This window comes from Gracilinanus agilis, chromosome 3, assembly GCF_016433145.1.
Source record: "Gracilinanus agilis isolate LMUSP501 chromosome 3, AgileGrace, whole genome shotgun sequence".
Classification (NCBI taxonomy): domain Eukaryota; kingdom Metazoa; phylum Chordata; class Mammalia; order Didelphimorphia; family Didelphidae; genus Gracilinanus; species Gracilinanus agilis.
In genome coordinates this window covers 613,653,854-613,671,914 of record NC_058132.1, presented here as the reverse complement: position 1 = coordinate 613,671,914, position 18,061 = coordinate 613,653,854, and the positions used below count along the sequence as shown (strand labels likewise).

At 36.9% G+C, this 18,061-nt stretch overlaps 1 pseudogene; it reads left to right on the top strand.

Annotated features, from left to right (window-relative positions):
• The window catches only part of LOC123241929, a 51,982-nt pseudogene extending 34,308 nt beyond the window's left edge, over positions 1-17,674 (top strand).
• Positions 17,675-18,061: the final 387 nt, after the last annotated feature.

The window sequence follows — 18,061 nt, the reverse complement described above, 5'->3', positions numbered from 1 at the left end:
TTTCTTCATTACTTAATTAATTCTAGATTCTCAACAAAACAATAAATTAAATCCTGATTTGTAGCATTTGCAGTTTACCAAGGTATAAAACAAACTGAAAATTTGACAACTGACTCCCATAAGCATTTATGATGTTATATGGTGTTATGATGATATAAGATTTGAGCTGGTTTGAATCTGACTTTAGCACACTCCCTTTTCCTCATTCATCATATGGGAAAGATGCAAAGAAAAAGCCGACTAGGATGATGAGGGGACTGAAGATCATGCCATATGTTTAGCCTTGAAAAGTCTTAGTGCAAGGGCTAAGGGGTACATATTATATTCAAGTAGCTTCAGAGTTGTCATGTGGAAGAAAAACTGGACTCAGTCTACTTGGTACCATAGGGTGGAATGAGAACAATTGGGTAAAAGACTCAGAAGTGTGAAAAAAATTACCTAATAGTTAAGACTACCCAAAAGTAGAATGGTTTGTTTTGGGGGAAATGAAATCCTAGTTATTGGAGGTTTTCAGTGGAGAGTGGCTGAGCACTTGTCAAGCATATGTAAAATAAGATGGATGCTACAGGTAGGGGTTGGTGTGTAAGATTACAGAAGTCTCAATGATTTTGTAAAAATCTCTATGGAGTTCTTTGAAAACTCAGTGATAAATCTCCCTTGGAATGTCATTGCTAATCTTCATCAGCACAACCAGGGAACTTTTGTGGCTATTTTTTTAGATATGATCAATCGATGGCTTTTTTTCTGACAAAAAAAAAATAGTCTAATTAGGACAGAAACTTTCTCTCATTGGGGCAGAGTTTCCCCTCTTTTTTGAGTCATAAAAATGAGATGCCTCATCTTCAAGAAATAGTCTATAGTAATTTTCATAACTTGCCCAACTGCCCAAGAAGAAGATAGGAAACAGAAAGAGAAATGAAAAGATAGCCATAAACCCCCCCCCTCCTGAACCTCCCAATCAATAGAAACATATCATTGAAAAGGATCTTGAAGGTCATCTGGTCCAACCCACACCTGAACATGGGTCTTGTCTGCAATGTTGCCAACACATAGTTATCGGACCTTTGCTTCAAAAACTCAGTAAGAAGGAATTTTATCATCTCCCAAAGCTTCCCATTCTGTTTTGGGAAAATTTTAGTCATATTTCTCCTCAGTTTATTTCTTTGCAACTTTTACCTATCTGTCCTTCTTTGGCCCTTGGGGACCAAGCATAACAAGTTTAATCCTTCAAATATAAGACAGCCCTTTGAATTCTTGAAGACAGCTATCATATGTCTCTTAGAATTAGGTTTCCCAGGTTAAACTTTCCAAGTTCTTTCAGCAAATCCTCATATGCTATGCCCTCCTGGATGCCCTATTTTGAATGCTTATAAATTTATAAAGATTTGGAAGTCTCCACTAGTGATCTACGATGGCATCAAGCCATTACTGACTACTTTTGTCAGACAGTAATTCATCCAGCGAAAGAGCAGAGAGTCAGAAGAATAATAGTCTTATCCAGCAAAGTACACATAATGTAGAATGTTCTGTGTTCAGGTTCCTTAAAGAAATCACAATCAGGCTTGTACAGCAGAGTTGTAAAGTATCTTGGGCACATAGATCTAGGATATATAGGTCTATGTATACACCTCACTACTAGGTTTCTATAAATTTGTGCCCATTCTTCCTTTTGTGGACACTTTATGAATTGGTGAGTATGACCTAGATTTATAGGGCTCTTGACTTTTTAAATAATTATTATTCTAGGGGCAGTTAGGTAGCCCAGTGGATTGAAAGCCAGGTCTAGAGATGAAGTTCTGAAGTTCAAATCTGAATTCAAACATTTCCTAGCTGTGTGACCCTGAGCAAGTCACTTAACTCCCATTGTCTAGGCTTTAGCACTTTCTGCCTTGAAATCAATATACGGTATTGATTCCAGATGGAAAGTAAAGATGGAAATAAGATGGAAAGTAATTTGAATAAATAAATAAATATTATCCCTGCATTTCCCTTCCATTAAATAAATGTTAGATAACTATTTTGTTTTTACTTTCTCATTCGGTGAATGTTTCATGTTTCATAGTTAATGATATTTTTGTGATGGTTTTGTGTAAATGGAAGGTATAGCAGTTGGGTAGGCATGATTATAGATGTGTATTATCCCCATACCAGTGAGCTGTGGCAGTATGCTCACTAATGTCCAGCTCCACCTCTGTGAAAACTATCCTAGTTCTACCATCATAAGTTGTCTAGAGGAGTAAAATTACAAGTCCAGGGTCATGCCTATCCATTGTTCTCATCTATTTGTGAAGTTCACTATCCAAGGACAAGTTGCTGTCTTAATTTTATTTTATATTTAATGTGTCAGGAACTGTTGCTCAAGTGAACAAAATGACTCCTTTTTGTAATAGAACAAAACAAAGTGTCAATTCATTTTTTGTAGGCTGGCTGAAAGAATCTTTCAGAAAATTTCAGGAGCAGACAGGAAGATGGGGATGCTAGGAACTAATCCTGTTCCCAGATGGTTCTGATTTCTTCCACTAAATCTCTATATTTTAAAAGATTCTCACTCTACATAGTTTGGCAATTATGAGTATTCAATATAGTGACGTCTATTAAAAACTGTTAAATTTTTATGGATTAATGTTTTGTCCTGAAGATTATGGGCAACATATTTTATTTGTGATAATGCTATGGTTCCAAGCAGTTTGTTGAGTTCTTAGGATTGTTTTGGATCTATAGAAAGAAAGCAAGCCCTTGGAGAATAAGAATTGGTTATTATTTTTTTCCATTTGTAGGCCCAGCACACTTTCTTTTTTCCCTTAGTATAGATAAGGAATTTTATTGTAATTGAGTCCAAATGCCCTTTTTATATCATTGAAGGAAAAAATGCCATTAGATGAAGCAGCTGTGTAATGTGTTTATTGGTATAGTCATATAACTTGATGTCACTCATATATATTAAGTGATTAATAAGAAATTTTGCTATAGTTCCCTCTTAAACTTGGAAGAGGTACTCAGTTCTCTTTGAGAAAGTAGATGATGAGCATAAGGATAGGCAGAACCTGGTGTGGGGGGGGGGGGAAGGTTAGAGCCAAGATAGTAGAGAAGGTAAACAGACCACTCTGATCTCTACCAAATTATCATCCAAAAACCTTAAACACCTTAAATTGAATTCTGGGGCAGTGAAACCCACAAAAAATGGGGTGAAATAGTTTTTCAGTTCAAAAAGAGCTTAGAAGATTAGCACAAGAGATCTAGTGTACTGGGCTGGAAGATAAGCACAAAGCAGAATGTCTAGGCAGGCTCTCCCATAGTCCTCAGGGGCAGCTGAATCAGCAGCAAAGTCTTCCAGAAATCTCAGACACAGACAATGGATGGGGTGGGGGATTAGACAACTGCTCAGAAGGAGATTACAGGATTACAAGGGTCCTTTTGCTGGCTTTGGGTTCAGGATTCTTATTGCATCGCCCATATGCAGGTCACAATCTCAAAGTGAAGAAGAGCTCTAGTACACACCAGTGTCATAGTTCCAAGGCAGAAAAGAGTGCTTGTGGTTACTCACAGACCAAAACATGGACCAAAAAAGTATTACAAAGCGTCTCTCCTTAGATCATACCACCTTAGAAAAACCGAAAACTTACAGATCCCAGAGCTAACCCCAAAGGCAGCTAAGAACCTGAAATTTGGAACAGTGCTCCCTTTACCACAGGTTCAGAGTTCAATATAAAAAGGAGGTGTTTTTTTTTAATTAAAAGAGAAGAAAAAGGCTAGGAAAGGAGCAAACAACAACAACAAAAAAAGAAATTTAACATAGGAAGTTATTTTGTTGGCAGGGAAGACCAAAACACAAACTCAGAAGAAAACAACAAAGTAGATACTGCTACATCTAAAGCTTCTAAGAAAAATATGGATGGCTCTCAAGACGAAAAAGAAAAAATTAATGAAGGAGCTCAAAAAGGATCTTAAAAATAGAAGAAAAATTGGGAAAAGAAATGAATGCTACAGGAAAATCATGAAAAAAGAATCAACAGCTTAGTAAAGAAGCCACAAAAAATACTGAAGAAATTAATACCTTAAAAAAAAAGAATGAGGTAATTGGTAAAAAGAGAACAAAAATCCAAAGAAGAGAAGAACTCCTTGAAAAGCAGAAATGGCCAAATGGAAAAGGAAGTACAAAAATGGACTCAAGAAAGTTGTATCTTAAAATTTAGAATTGGGCAAGTGGAATCTAATGATATCATGAGAAATCAAGAAAATCAAACAAAGTCAAAAGTGTGAAAAAATAGAATAAAATGTGACATATCTCATTGTAAAGATAACTGACCTGGAAAACAAATTCAAGAGAGATCATTTAAGAATTATTGGACAACCTGAAAGATTTGATTTTTAAAAAGCACTTAGACATCATCTTTCAAGAATATAAAGGAAATTAAAATTAAGAAATAAAGAAAAACTGCCTTGATATTCTAGAACCAGAGTAAACTAGAAGTAGAAAGAATTCATTGGTCATCTCCTGAAAGATATCCCAAAAAACATAATTCCCAGGAATATTATAGGCAAATTCCAGAACTCCCAGGCTGAGGAGAAAATATTTCAAGCACGGCCAAAAAGAAACAATATAAATAACATGGAGACACAGTCAAGGTAACACAAGAATTAGCAGCTTCTACATTAAAGGATTGAAGAGCCTGGAATATGATATTCCAGAGGGCAAAAGAATCAAGACTCCAAACAAAAATCACTTCCCCCTGAAAAATTGAGCATAATCCTTCAGAGGAAAAATGGGTATTCAATGAAATAGAGGACATTCAAAAATTCATCTCTTGGAGAAATATGAATAAGATTCCAGAGTATCTATCAATGCCTATAAGTGAGCAACATGCACAAACATTTTCTGTCAAATATTATGAAATTATGGAATATTCATTCATGGTGATTATAGTAAATGTTAGCTTTAATATATATATATATATACATATATATGTATATGTATATATATATATATATTGTTTTGGTGTATTTCATCTGCTAGATGGATTCATGCTGCCAAACTCAAAAAGGGCTTTTCAAAATTCCAATCTAACTATGCCCATTTCCTCATCAAAATGATTTGAGCTATTAATACTATTTTTTCATCTTTTCATTAAATAACATTTACTTCTTTAAAAAAATTACAAGAGGCCTCTAGAGATTTGGGCTATCTTGAAGCAATGAACCACATAGTCATGACAACTATCTAGTTCTTGGGTCCAGCCCAAGTATGATGACAGAGATCATACTGATTCAGATGACATAGGTCAGAATCCACTGAAACTCTAGAATCAATTTCAGTTAGTTGTCATTTTTCCACACAAAGGGTAGCAAATGGGAGCACAGAAAAGATTTCCTACAACACCATGCCTCCTTGAAAACAAATGCATAAGAAAGCAAAAGTAGGCAAAATTTTAACATAGCTCTTAAAATGATTACTTAAGTGTTTCCATGATAATTATACTATTGTTAGACTCCCCCAAATCCTGTATCTGAAGGACAAGCATCGTTTAAAATGAGTTGGGGAGAGGAGTGGCAGCAAGTGACTCAGTGGAATGAGAGCCAGGCCTAGAAAACAAGAAGTATTGGGTTCAAATCTAGACTTTAATACATCCTACCTCTATGACTCTGGGCAAGCCAGTTAACCTCCATCACCTAGCACTTACTGCTCTTCTGCCTTAGACCCAAAGCACAATATTGATTCTAGGATGGAATGTAAAGGTTTTAAAAATATTAATAATAAAATAGATGGGATATATAAGAAATCTCTGAATGGGTGCTTTCTGCCATTTGGAATAATCAGGTTCAAAGAATAAATCTTATATTTTATACTCCTGGAATTTTTATATCCCTGTCCCCCATCAGATGATAGGAAATTCTTTGTAGTCAAGGTCTGTTCGTCCTTTTAATATTGTGTCTCCAGTTTATAGAACAATGCCTTGCATAAAATATAGCTTGTAGTCTTTTTTTTTTTAATTTAGCACTGGAAGAGTCCTCAGAGGCCATTAAGTCTTATACTTTCCTTTTACAGATTAATAAATTGAGGCAAATAGGGGTTTAATGATTTGACCAGAGTCACAAACAGTGTCTAAAGCAATATGTGATCCCAAGTCTTCTTGATTCTGTCTGTGAAGTCTAATTCTGTATCTCTTGCTCCATGTTTAATGAAGCTTGCTAGATTAGATTGCATTATAAACAATGTACTTCTTTTAATATAGCTTATTACATCATTAGTCTTTTTGGCTGCCATGTTGCATTGTTGACTCATATTGTTATTGAATCTGCTACAATTCAGGCATCTTGTTCTATTAATTTCTGTCTAAACATTCCACCTATGTTATAAAGTTAATATTTTTTTTAATGTAGGTGTAGAATCTCACCCTTAATTTACCCTATTCTATCAAGACCTTTTGGGATCTCAACTTTGTTTTCCAGACTGTTAGTTATGCCTCCAAACTTCATGCCTTCATAAAATTTGACATGATAGTTACATATCCCTTAATCAAAGTTATTTATAAAACTGTCGAACAGTGAAGTGCCAAGGACAGATCCCTCAGTCATTTTACTAGTGACCTTCTTCTAAGTCAGAGGTTCTTAACTTTTTTTTCTTCTGGTATAATGGACTCCTTTGGAAGTCTGGTGAAGTTTGGGATAAAGCTTCTCAGAATAACTTAAAAAATAAATTTTAGTTAGAGATTATTGAAAATAAAGGATATAATTTTTCCCTGTCCAGTTTCAAAGATCCTCTGAAATCTATCAACAAGCTCCTTAGGGATCAATAAACCCTAGGGTAAGAAAGTCCATTTAAGTTAAACATCAATTCATTCCTTAGGGCCAAATCATTCAACCATTTCCAAATATATCTAATTGTACTATGATCTAACCCATATCTGTGTATTTTATTCACAAACATTGCATGTCAGTTCTTCACAAGGTTTTAGTTAATTTTGCTTCAGCAACCAGCTTTTCCTTGGTAATTTAAAACTGCTCCAGAATAGCATTTCCCTTTCTCTTCCTCCATTTTTTGAATAATTAAAACTATAGTTAAGGAAAATAAAAATTTTAAAATATATATTAGCTGCTATGTTTTTGGCAGAAAAATCATATCAGAAGATGGCTAGAAAACTGAAGTACTTCATCAGTGTAATATATGCTTTCATACAGGTTTGTGATCTACTTTTCATATTCTTCCCTGAATTTTTCTTTCTGTATGACTGGTCAAGAGAATGTCACTATAAAAATATTATGTCTTTTTTTAACTTCCCTTAGCACTCACCCAAACATTCTATGTAATGTTTCTTTTCTCATGGATTCTCTCATATGAATATCTATGTTATTGGCCCCTTATACTACTTAATCTATTTTTTTTTCCTTTTTAATAACATATGCCTTTATAGTGACATATTCCAGTCATGAGTCCCATCCTATCACGGTTCAATGACGTGTGTTCAAATTTACCTACTTATATCAGAATTTCTAATAAATCTGATTTATTACCCCTACTTGGCACATTTGTATGAAGAAAACTGGAGACAGATTTTATTATTGACCTCCATAGCATCTGCTATGAATGACTTCTCTCTACTACTATTCTTCCTCCTTTGTCACTCTCCATGGTATTGGGTTTGCCAGATTTATATGGACAACTGTCTCAATCTTTCTAACCTTTTAAAGGACACTTAGACTGAAAATATCTCAAATAAATATATATTTTTATCAGTCCTTATAAGGTATATTCTATTTCTTGTCAAGGACCCACAATTCTCATATACCAAGGCATCATCCAGAAATACCATCTTGTTCTCATATACCATCTTTTTATATGATGTTCACTTCCTAAATATTTCCTAAATCCCCTGTCTTGAATTAACATTAATAATTAAAATACCATATGAGTTCATAAGGTGTTCATTTTTTTTAAATTTCCCCCAAACATCATAATTCTTTATGGCGTGTCCTAAGTTTTTCCAATCTTATCATTTGTCCTTACACCAGTCATCAGAAATGGGTAGTGATTGTCAAGTTTTCATTTCATTTGTCAAATTTTCCATTTTCAGGTTTTTTTTTTCAAAGAAATATAAGTCAGGAAGAAAGCAGACATGTTTGTTATTTATGTTTGGTCAACAAAGAGCTGCCTCAGTATCCCTCAGCAAAGTCGCCACCAAATTATTACTCCAACTTTATTCCTCTGATCCTTATCAATGAACTTTACTTGATGTCAGTTGGGGCTCAAATTTAGAACTCATTTAATCCAATTCTATTATTTTCCAGTTAAGGAATCTAAGACTCAAAGAAAGTGACTTGCCCAAGGTCTTAAAGGTAATAAATAGCAGAAACCATGAGTGGTATCTCTAGAACATCTTACTATTAATTCCCAAGACACTACAGCAATGGAGAAACACTTTTGATAGCTGACACAAGAAGCACTAGATCTATACAATTACTCTGCATGTCAAATTCTTCCCAAAGCATCCATAACCAATACCACATCCATGGGCCAGGATAATTGTTATCTTCAATACAGATAACATCAAAAAGAGAAAAAGGAAGGGAAGAAAGAGAGGAGAGGGAGAGAGGAGGGGAAGAAAGGAGAGGGAAGAAGAGAGCTTAATTTGAGTCATCAGGCATAACCAGTAGCTTTCAGAGGAAACTATTGGCCCTCACTAATCCAATTGACTATTTGGCTGGACTTTGTGAAAATGATATCTTGGAGGGAATTCCTGCAGGACTTTTACACTGACTACCCAGCATGATAGCACAGATTTCAGTTATCACTTCTGTTCAAGGACTGGAGCACTTCATTCATGGTCAGGGTTTTGAATTAGTCATCTATGGATTCAGATTTCCCTACCCTAAACCTCTAGAACCAGGGAAACAGGTATACCTAAACAATAGCAACTCTACCTTTCTTGGTCCTAGATGGCCCCTGAAGTCCCTTTAACTCTGAAATTCTGTAACTATAAGTGCTAACAGAGAAGACTAAACTAAGGAAGTTTTAGGGGACAAGACAATGAACTCCATTTTGGCCAGATTCTTTGAGGGATCCTTAATGATCGGCACACCAAAATGTGTGGAAGTGAAGAACAAAATGAAAGGAAGTCTGGTGGAAGGAACTTGGAGCTAAATTCTAAATAGCTTACTCAAAGAGAGGGGAAAAATACACTTCTCTCTCTAGTCAAAGCTAGAGTTCCATTGGACTAAGTTCCTATGGAAGAATGAGAAAAATGCTCTCCTAATTAGCAACACTTGGAATGATTAACATCTTTTTCAGCTGAATAACTAGTTTCCCAAAAGTCAGCAGTTCAATGACTCTTTAGTAGTTTCACTTGGGAATCTACAAAGAATTGGAGCTTCTTTTCCATTAGATTCCCATATCTCCCCCAAAACTACCTGTTAGGTCTCCTAAATAATAACTAAGTAATCCTCCTCACAACACTTCCAGGAAAAAAAAATCCAGGTCAGAGATAGGTAGAAATCATATCATATACACGATAACAGTCCCTCCTCCTAGGTAGTCTCTGTGTCATATGCAAGGAGGAATATAAATCATCAAAAGAAAACACCTTTTGGTATTTGATGTTTCCCCTTAATGTCTCATGAATGCCAAACATCTCTAGCAGAAAAATAAGGTTACTACTACCAGATCTCACATGAATTCATGAGGAAAAATGAAACCATGTCCTGAAAGTGATTTTGAGTTTTTAGTAAAAGTCATGTCAGATTTTTAAAAAATTATATTATAAAGTCTCCATCCATACCTCCTTGCCGTCAGGGAGAACAGTGCTTTAAAACCAAGAGCTTCTCTTTTCTTGAAAAATCCCCAAGAGAGAAATCACCCAGTTTCCTAATGAGGTAATGTGGTATTATGGGAAGAGCACTGGATTTGGAGTCAGGAGATCCCACTTCAAATACTTATTAGCTGTATAACTCATCAAAAGTTTCTGATTTCTTCTGTAAAATGAGATAGTCAGATTCAGTGACTTCTATGGTCTATTCACTTCTAAATCTCTCTTCTTTTCTTTGCTTGTTCCCAGGGCCATCATTTTGCCCTCTCTGTTTTCCTCTGTTCTCTTTACTCCATCCTGGACAGGAGAGGAAGACCAGCAGACACAATACTTCTTCAACATTAAACGTATCTAGGCATTTGAGTTTGAAGGAGAGAAGCAGAGAATCTATCCCCCTTTTTCCTTTCCTACAAGAAACATCAAAAGACAGAAAGAAAACAGAGCTCAGTAGTGTAAGAAGAATAAAGAGAAACTCAGTTCCTATTTTATTGTACTTCTTTCCTGGGCAGCTAGATAGCACAGAAGATAAATTAGTGGGTCTAGAATCAGGAAGAGCTAGTTTCAAATCCAGCTTCAGACATTTACTAGCTGTGTGATCTTAGTTAAATCACTTAACACTCTTTGCCTCAGTCTCCTCATCTGTAAAATGAGCTGGAGAAGGAAATGGCAAACCATTCCAGTATTTTTTTTCAAGAAAATTCCAAAAAGGAGTCACGAAGAGTCAGACATGACTGGAATGACCGAACAACAAGATGTGCTTCTTTCTACCCCCATCTCCACCCCATCCCAATCTTCCATTACCCTCCCTTCTCAAAATCAGTTGTAGTGGAGAAGTTGGATAGAAGGCAAGATGTAGATCAACCCTTCCCACGCCAAACCTCCAGGGCATCCTTCACTTTAACCATTACTCCTACTTTGGAGCACAAACAGTATAGTCTTTCCTTGGCCAGCCTTCTCTTTAGAACTGACCCTCTGGGTTATTCTACCATCTCCTCTTACGTCAAATATTTGAACAGCCTGTCTGCTCTCACTCCCTTGTTCCTATTTCTTTCTCCAAATCTGAACACTCATCCTTTGCCTTATGTTCAGGGCAATAGGGTGTTTCCACCCAGAGGAGTGGAATGTTTTTCCCAGGCGGTTACTCCAACAGCAAATCCATGTCTTTAGCATAGAGGAGGGGAACGATATATATGTAATCAAAAAAGTAAATAATAATACAAAGGGTCCGTTACCCTGGGTTTTCTGGATGACTACAGAAAACTGGAAAAAAAAACAATAGCTCTCAGACTTAGTAGAGGGAAATGAGCCCACACACCAGAGAGAGTAGAGGACAGGAGAGGGAACTGAACTCATGGAGAAGGGAGGAAGCCAACTCAAACAGGAGGGGGCTTTGTGCCTGCTTAGAAGGTCAGGGCCCTCCATCTGGGCTGGAGCCAGAGAAGGGCATTTCAGAGATGAAGCTGAGCCATAGATAGTTCAGCCCTGCCTCTGTGGGCCACCCCTTCTCTCCCCTGACACCTAACAAACCCCTGTTGCCAACAGATTCTCTGGCACATACAAATGGCAGGGGCAATGATGGTGATAGTGTTGCTGAGAGACATTCAGGGAACAGAGGATGAAGGTAAAGGCTCTATTGCTACTATGATGCCAGAATAATCCTTTATTTCTTTTTTTTTTTTTAAACTAAATTCTTTCACAGATTACTGGGGAACTTATTCAGTTGTGTCCTTCTCAACTGGTAAGGGGGGGGCTGCATCATAAAGACATACTCTATAAAGGTCAGAGTTACTAAAGAAAAGCAACTCCCTAAAGGAATTTGGGAGCCTGGGGCCAAGTCACTGTTTATATTATTTTCTTCTCTCTGGCCTTCCTCAGTGAAGGAAAGGATGGTGGTGTTGGAGCTACAAATAAGCTCTGTTCTTTTATCTAGCAAGACATAGTTGTGTGTGTGTGTGTGTGTGTGTGTGTGTGTGTGTGTGTGTGTGTTTGTGTGTGGAAAATGATCCCTTCTTTAGTATATAGAGAGGAAGAAGAGAGGGAAGAGAGGATGTTACCAGGGAAATTTAATGTAAAAAACAAACACATAAATCATTTTTTTTTAAGTTTGATCATTAGAGTCCATTTGCAAACGAAGCTTCAGGAAAATTCAATAGAATTAAAACTAATGTAAATAATACTCTCTACGTTCTGATTCAAATATTCTTTGGGGAAGGAAGAGGGCACAAATATTGTCTCCGTTTGATACACAAGGATACTGAGACTAAGAGAGAGTTTAAGTGACTTTCCCAGCTGATAATAGATGGCAGAATCAAGTCTCAAACTCAGGGCCTCTGATTCTGAGGGTCAAAACTTTGACCTGGCTTAGAAGTAACTGGAAGTCAAAACTAGGACTCAGTCCTCTTTCTTGTTGGGTATTCTCTCTCCTATAACAAACCTACTCCAAAACCAGAGCTATTCTGAATGTTTTGAGAGATAAAAAAGAAATACAAGAGGTGGTCTTTGGTCTAAAGGAGCATATGACCTATTTGGGAATATAGAAATAACAGGCAAATAACAAACCTGAAAATTCCCTGAGTGTGTAAAATGTCAAGACTCAAGACTTAGTAACTCAGTTGTTTTCCTTGACTTCTCCAAAGTTCTCTCCCTTCTGACCCCTGTTAATTTTTTTAAAAATACTTTCCCATGGATACATGATTCATTTTCTCTCCCTCCCCTCTTCCCTCACCCCTCCCAGAGCTGACAAGCAATCCCACTGGGTTATACAAATGTTAACACTAGATACCTATTTCCATATTATTCATTTTTGCAACAGAGCAATCTTTTGAAACCAAAGCTCCAAACCATGTACCCATATAAACAATTGATAAGTCTCACCCCTCTTATTAGTGTTCTCTTCTTAAATTAACTTCTAAGTAACTGTGTCCCCAGCAGAACATAGGTTCCTTGGTGGTTAAAGAATATTATCTTTAACTTACAACAATTCTTTATTCCTTAAAGTCACTTAATAAATGCTTGGTGGACTAAGCACCTTCTCTTCCCTCCTAATCAGTTCTATATCAGACACTCAAATAATTGTGTCAATGGAAGTGACATTAAAGAAGGATCACAGGACTTTTCTGTGGGACTTGAAACTAAAATGTTCCATATATGTTGTCTTCCCTATTAGAATATAAGTCCTCTGAGAGAAGATCTTGTCTAACTCTTCTATTTGTATGCCCAGTGCTTTTCACACAGTGAGTGCTTTTATTCATTTGGTCAGTCAATCAGCCCATCCTTCAAACCAGGATAATGGAGCACTCATTTGATGCCAAGCTATCTGTTAAATGCTATGAAGACTGATTGAGAAAATACACATTGTCCTTGCCTTCAAAATATTCTCCAGTGTGGGCAAGAAAGGAGGGACATGTGCAGACAAGATGGCCAGGAATGATGCCTGCAGACAGGTCTAACAGCAGGTGTCTAGAGAGCTACTCCAGTAGGTGCCCAGAGAACCCAGAAAGGATTCAAATGACCAGTCCTGGAGGGGAGCAAGAAGGAGGAAGGGGGAGAAGAGTAGTATGATATTCTGGGAAGATTCCACGGAGAAAATGACTTTTGAGCAAAGCTTGGCGGGAGGTAGGGGATGTGGCTTGGCAAAGAAGAGGGAAAAGGACATTCCAATTGGGGAAAATGGTTTAAGCAAAGTCAAGGAGGCGATGAGCAAGTTATTGTATGATGTTTTATTTGTACCACCTCTGCGACACAGCGGGAGGTAAAGGCTGGACTGAGGATGCTTTCTGGGAGCTGAGGATTGTTGTTGTCAATTTTCTTCCATGAAGGAATAATAACTAAGGCAAATGAATTTTCCAAAGCCAAGTGGCTGATTTCATCTTAATTTCTAGTTAGAGGTGGAAAGAATGAAACAGAATTACACCTCGGAATGCTTCCCTGATTGTTCCATAGAGTATAACTGGGTGTTGAGTGTGTTTATAAGCATGGGGTTTTCTGGCTTGCCTAGTTCCCCTATTTCACACCCTGATGGATATGCCCACTTTAATAATAATAATGATAATAATAATAAATAGCTAACATTCATGCCGTGCTTACTATGGATCAGGAGCTATGTGCTATGTGTTTTACAATTATTATCTCATTTGGTTCTTACAACAACCCTGGGGGGTGGATACTATTATTAATCCCCATTTTATAGATGAGGAAACTGAGGCACATGGAGAGTAAATGACTTGCCCAGGGTCACAAACTAGTAACTATTAGAGGGTGGATTTGAAATCAGATCTTCCCAACTCCAGGTCCAACATTCTAACCTCTGCACCACTTTAACGTCCACCAGATTCTGAAACCATTTGTGGAGCTAGTATAAGAGGGTATTGAGTATTTTTGGCCTTGGATTGTCTGATTTGCCTGGCTTCTCTACCTCAGATCCCTTAATCTTAGAGGATGTCTACTTCTCTCACTAGAGGATGATGACTACCCCAAACATGTGAAAACTTCCCCCAGCAGAATGAGCACAAGAGAACAATGTGTTTGAACAGCCATGAAGGTTGATTGAAGCAGGCACTGTGGGCACTTAGAGACAGATCTTCCATTGCATTCTGGACCCTTACCAGTTGTCTTGACTTTTGTCTTGTCACTGGATTTTGATTACTCTGGAAGAGAGAGTTAGACTGGTAACCCTGCATTTCTGCCTCATTTAAATCAATTCACTCAAGAGTCCAGACATCATCCTGTGATATCCTTTGTCCTCTTCTAAATGAAACACAAACAAGAGGGCTCTGAAAGCAATGGAGAGCTAAAAAGGAGTCCTGGGACAATGGATCTCACAAGTCAGCACCAAGTGCCCATCAGCAAATCAATTAACCTATTTCCTCATCTATAAAATGAAGTTATATCAGATATCTTCTAGCTCTAAGTCTATGGGGCTATAATGTCAGTCTTCCTTATTCTCATCCCCACATCCCAGTTCTTCAGTGGTTGAGATGCTGTCCTATATCTCGGTTCTCTTACAACCTTAGTCATATTTTATGGTTCTACTCATCAGTTACTATGTTTTTTTAAATTTTCAACCTTCTGTCATTCCTGAGTGTCTATATGCTGAGTTAGCTCTACCACCCAATTTCTATCCTGTTCTATGGCTCTTGGGCATCTTGGGAGAATTCCATGACATTTTACTGATTTTATGAATTCATGACGTATAACTTCCACTTTTTCCATTGCCTTCACTCTAGTAGAAGTCTTCATTATCATCCACCTAGGCTACTACAATGGTCTCTTTAAAGGCCATCCTGCCTTCATTCTTATCCCCATCCTTTATACAACTACCCCAATGATCATTTTCCTCCTCTGCTCAAAAAACTTCTGTGACTTCCTATCGTTCCCCCAGTAAAGTTCAGATTCTTATACTTGACATTCAAGGCCTTGCACAAGATAGTAAAGGTATCATGGTACATTTGTGAATTTATCTCACCTAATTTTCCTAAATGCATTATACTCTAGAGAAAATAGATTACTTTATGATCCTCTTACCCTGCCCCAACTCTGAGCCCTATCTCCATGTTTTTCTTTACTCCATTCCCTAAATCTGGACCATCCTTTTTCTTTCTTTGATTCTTCATTCTTAGCATTCTTTAAAGACTAATTCAAAATTAGGTCTTGATCAATGATACATGTAAAACCCAGTGGAATTGTGCATCGGCTAAGGGGGATTAGGGGGGGGCTTGAGAGAAAGGGAAAGAATATGAAACATGTAACTATGGGAAAATATTCAAAATTAAAATAAAAAAAAAGACTAATTCATAGATCATCTCCTCTAAGAAATCTCCGCCTCACCCCACCCCCGCCCAATCTCGATGAGTACTTTGTTTTACAACTTAACAAATACATTTATCAGAATCACAGAATCACAGAAATGGAAAAGGCTTCAGGGTCCATTTAGTCCCATCCATAACTGAACAAAAATAAGCTTGACACTATAATATAAATGGTGAGCAGTCAACCACAGCTTTCTTCAAGACCACCAGTGAGGTTGAAATATACTATATTTGTTACTAAGCAGCTGATTCCTCCACTTTAGGATAACTCTAATTGTTAGGAAGTTTTTCTTTGCATAAACTCTGACTTCTCTTTTCAAATTCTACCCCCCCATGGCTAGTCTTATCCTTCTGGGAGTTAAGTAGAATATGTCTAATCCTGCTTTCATGAGATTAACTTCAATATTTAGAGACAGCTAACATGTACATTGTCCCCTTTGTTTCAGTCTGAATATACCTATTTCCTTCAACTGATTGTTGTAGGGGGTAATCTTATGAGCCTTCAGCATCTGGTTACCCTCCAATGAATGCTTTCCAACTTGTCTTCACTAGAAATATCTGTCTGAAAAATTTCCTCCAAGTTAATGGTTGTCCTTTTGGTTCAGACATTCAGCCATGTCCAATCAATCAGATTCTATTATTGTAACATTTTTTCATCTTTTCCAAAAGAATAGCATTCATATGTGGCTCAGGCCTGGATATGGAAGGTTGTGGGTTCAAATTTGATCTTGGAAACTTCCTAGCTCTATGACCCTAGGCAAGTCACTTAATCCCAGTTACCCAGCCTCCTGCTGTTCTGTCTTGGAACTGACGCTTAGTATTGATTCAAAAGACTGAAGGAAAGGTTTTTTTTTAAAAATAGCATTACAATTCAGCCACTTCCCAGCTGTGTGACCCTGGGCAAGTCACTTGACCCCCATTGCCCACCCTTACCAATCTTCCACCTATGAGACAATACACCGAAGTACAAGGGTTTAAAAAAAAATAGCATTACAAGATTAGCACTTGTTGGTGGGAGAAGGATCATGAAAAGCTCCATGTAAAACATGTAGAGGGCCTCCAAGATGAGAGGAAAAAATGGCAAAGGCTCAAAAAGAAGACTTACAACTGCTTCTTGAGATGTATCTTGAAGATAAAAACAACAAGCAAATTGAAGAGAAATTGAAACAATTAATAGAAGACCCAGAAAGTGATATAGAAAAGAGCATTGATGAAAGGGCAAAAGCAAATACTGAACTAAAGATTGAAATTAAAAAAGCTGAAAGGGAGTTGGAACAACCTTCATCTTACCTGTTTAAAAGGAATATTCCTACAGAGAAAATGAAGTTCACATCAGTGGAGAGCCTTGAGGATGACGATCAGTATTTAAATATCTCCTGTTCATTTCAAGTAACTACACAACTTGAATATGAACTGAAGAGAGGGCAAGCTCTTATCACCTTTGAAGATGAATACATTGCCCAGAATGTGATAAAAAGAGGAAAACATCGTGTGACATTTGACAAAGAGGAGATGAAATTGATGGCCAAACCTGTCCCACTAAAAACAGGTTTGATTTTTCAGGTTCATTCAAAGATTTCTAAAAAAAAGATTAATGTTGCTGGAATACCTAATGAATTACCTGAAGATTAAATGAGAGACAAATTAGCACTGAGTTTCAGTAAATCCCAGAATGGGGGTGGAGAAGTAGAACACGTGGAGTATAATATAAATACCCAAACAGCGGTTATTACATTTCTTCAAAATGGAGTTGCTGATAATATTCTCAAGCACAAGAAATATCCTCTTCATACAAATACCAGCTGCTATCAGGTTGTTGTTTCCCCGCATATGGAAAAACATATCAAGAAGCTACAGGTATTTTCAGGAATTTCTAAGAGGACTGTTCTTACGGGATTTAAAAATATTCAAGATGATGAAGAAAGTACAGAAGAGGACATTTTTATTCATTTTCAGAAAGGGTCAAATGGAGGAGGGGATGTAGATGTTGTCAAATGTGCCCTCAAAAAACCTCAAATAGCATATTTTGAGGTTGATTTAGATGAGGGATTCTTAACCTGGGTACCATGAGCTTATTAAAACATTTTTTGATAACTAAAAAAAAAATAGCATTATAAGATGTTGGTTTTTCCCTGCCCCTACCCACTTTCCCAACCTCTAAAGTCAAACAGAAATCAGAAACTCATAGATTTTGAATGGCAAATCATTGGAATTTTTGCATTCATCTGCCTTGATATCTGAGCACATATCTCTCACCCTGACTAGTTACTGCAATTTCATAATCTTTCTGCTTTTTTTTCATAGAAAGAGGAAATTTATCTTAAACAATTAAAGTACAAAATACTTTGAAATACGCTAAGACATACAGAGGTCCATCTAAAGACAACTACAATATACTCATTTTGTAAATGTAGATTATAAATTATTAGAAAAGTATTAATTGTTTATGATTAGGCA